Below are 3,476 nucleotides of genomic sequence, written 5' to 3'. Positions count from 1 at the left end.
GCTTTCTCTGTCATCTTTCTGTGTTATTTACAGGAAATGTTGAAGTTTGCATTGCAGCCTCATTTTCTTGCCTTAGCTGAGCTAGCCTTAGCTAACATGGCTGACTTTAGCGAGCGTATGCCCCATATAGACGGTGCTTAGATAGTAGCCTGTGCCTGGTGGATCTTCAATAACATGCCATACGTTTGCCTGGTTGACTGCGATGTGGAGTTTTATTTGATGCAGGCAAATGTGTGATCACGTTCTATTAAACATGCAAAACATAAGTAGTTTTGCCGTGCGTTCAATGGCATCGTAAAAACATTTTTCCCAGTGAAAACGTCATTCACGTCACTTCCTGTGGGAATCAGAGGTGGGAAACTTGGGCTAGATTTTGCTAACCGAGTTTCCCTGTTGGTGACGCGTTGTTGACAACTGACGTTTGATGGAGGCGACTTTGGTTCACTGAACATATTTTAATGACAAACTGTTTATTGTGGACAAACGCCTCTGCCAAGAAACATACACAGACATAACATGTTTCAAATTATTCATAAATAGGCCTATGTATAAAAAACACCTTTCCCATTCGTTGTCCTGCAGATAACACAAACACCTGTCCATGTGCTGTTTCTATGCTCGCATAAGAAAACGGCAGCAAATCTTTTGTTATTGAGGCCTCCATGTTTTCACACACCTGATGCTCTAGGCTATGGCCAACCGTTGGTGGCAGTCATGCAACAAGTTGTTATGCCAAACGGCAATATAACAGAAGAACACGCATCCCGACCATGTGAACGCTGGCAGTCGGAAAAACAACATAATCACGGGGGCGGTCCCCGATATTCCCAGATGGCATGAACGCACCATTAGTTTGCTTTAAAGTTGTTGCCTCCAAATCTCTGTTAGGGATTTGTGTGATTGGTTATGGTGACTAACGTTATAGCCATGTTAGCTAAGGCTAGCTCCATGGATCAGCATAATGTATGCTTGTAATGAGCCAGAACTCCTGCACTAATTATGACTGCTCACACAATTGTTTAATAGGATAAGATGAAGTGATGACATTTTATAGCCAAAAGGTCAAAGGTCAACTTCACTGTGACAATCTTTAAAAACACTTTTCCGGCTGTTATTCAATGCCGTAAATTTGGAACACAAGGGGAAACGGAGCTGGTGAAACTGCAGTGATTGGTTAGATCTTTCGTATGTGTGACGCACGCATGCATAGAACTTGTATCTTCGGGGGCGGCTATATCTCACCTGGTTGAGCACACCGCCCCATGTAAGCTCAGTACTTGCCAGCGGCCCAGGTTCAAATCCAACCCGGGACACTTTGCTGCATGTCAACCCCCCCCTCTCTCTCCCCCGTTTCCTGTCTCTCTTCAGCTGTTCTAAATAAAGGAAAAACATAAAATAAAAATAACAAACTTGTAGCTTCTTTGCAGCAACATCGTCTCCTGTCATGGCTACAACATTGTGTTCTCTGTTCGTCCGCAGCCAGCCGTTTGCTTCTGCTGATGTTGAGCGTCGGCTGATTGGTGTGCACCATGTAACTGTACATGGTGTACTCCTCTGTAACAATAGTCTGTAAGTGAAGACAGCATGTTTGCAGTAGGGGTGTTGAAATGTATCACTGCATCGGGATACGGACCTGGCCGATTCTCAATCAATCAATGCAGTGATAGACCATAATGTATTATTGCCTACTGAGGTTACTTGTTGATTTAGCAGTAGCTGATTTTTTTTTGGGGGGGGGGGGGTTTGCCTTTCGTCTGCTCGTTGACCGGATCGAATCGTGAGACCAGTGAAGATTCACACCCCTAGTTTGAAGGCAAACAACCGCAAGGCTTTAAGAAGCTGTAGCAGTTTTGCAAACATGAGTGGGGAGAAATTTGTGACGTGCAATAATGGTACAGATCCTCAGCCACATAAACTGAAGCTCCAACCATCCATTAGCTACAGTAACTGTAGTGAGCAGGGCTGAAGAGGTGGGTGTACACACAACCTATATTATGTGAATGAAAACAAGGCACAGGTAGGCGTGGGCTTGGTCAAAGAAGTTTATTATTCACAAACATGTCTACATGGATACAGCCAGCTGAACACCATGCTCTGCTTCAGTCCTGACATAAGTTTGCCTGAAAGTCCGGCCTGGTTTCCAAGTCCTCCATGTTCCATAGGAGCAGTTTGGGAGTTCCAATGTTCCACTCGACTGTTCATGGTCCTGGAGGTTTCCAGAAATGTTCCACAAACCTAGAACCTTTGAAATAAATGATTGCAATGTTTGAAAAAGTTGTGATAAAAGTCTGATGAGATTGACTTGCTCCTGCTGATGCTCCGTGTGTGTATTCTCTCCCTCTGCCCCTCATCCATATTGGAACAGCTCACTAATACAACAGCTCAGCATGGTTTGGTTCAGTCCCATTCAGACCTGTTAAACCGTTGGTTTGTGGTGAGGTTATGCTAGATGCATCATAGTGAAAGGTGTTTCTAATATTTTGTCTACTACGTATACAGCAGTGGACCAGTCAACAAAAACTGAATTTGATAATCTTTATTAAAGATACGATTATTTGGTGGGCTGTTGAATTGGATTAGACTGCACGGGAGGGTTTGCATCTGTTCCTCCAACACCAAACGTCAACACCTCCAAGAACAAGTCTATCAGTCTTATCTTAATATAAGTCATCCATCTCCTTCTGTCTCCACTCTTCGCCCCACCCTGGCACCAACCAGGCCAAATCCCAGTCAGACATCTGGTTGCTCTCCGAGCCATGCCAGCACATAACGGTCACCATAGCTGAGGAACTGGGGCTATCTTGAAGCATTTCCTCTGAACTAACCGAACCAGAACTGACCCTGTGTGGTCTTGTAATGTTTTTTGAAAATTCTTGTACTTCTTCCTGCCTTTTTGTCTTCGCCGCTCCAGTAAATTGACCCAAACGACGAGCTCCACCTTTTTCAATTCCAGAATCAAAATCAGACTCGCCAAGTGACCCGTCTCCAAAGCTCGGGTCCCTGAACCCAGACTGGTCCGATTCCAACCCTCTGAGCAGTAGACTGTGAAGCATAGCATCATCTCCAAGAGCTCCTTTGCCGTTTGCGTGCCCTTGCATCCCGTCAGACTTGGTGTCCACTGACTTCTTGCCAGACTTGACCTGTTCTGACCACAGCAGAGGGTCCGACTCATCAGACTCCAGCCAGCTCTTTCCTGACTTGCTGACATCAGAAAAACCTGGGGGGTCCATTTCAAAGTCCTTGGTGGCCAAATGTGTCCCCGCTAATATCTCAGGCCTACTGCCAAACGGACTCACATTGACTTTTGAATCCAGAGGAGAACCAAGTGTACTGGCACCAGGTGGAGCGCCAACATAATTCGGGGGAAAGCTCTCTGCACTGATAGGCGCAGACATGACACTGTGTCCTGTACTATTAATAGGGGCACTGCAACTCTTTGGATCACTGTTAGGGCACAGTTTAATGATAGGAATCAC

The sequence above is a fragment of the Sander vitreus genome, chromosome 6 (genome assembly GCF_031162955.1).
Source record: "Sander vitreus isolate 19-12246 chromosome 6, sanVit1, whole genome shotgun sequence".
NCBI lineage: Eukaryota > Metazoa > Chordata > Actinopteri > Perciformes > Percidae > Sander > Sander vitreus.
This window is presented reverse-complemented; position numbering follows the sequence as displayed.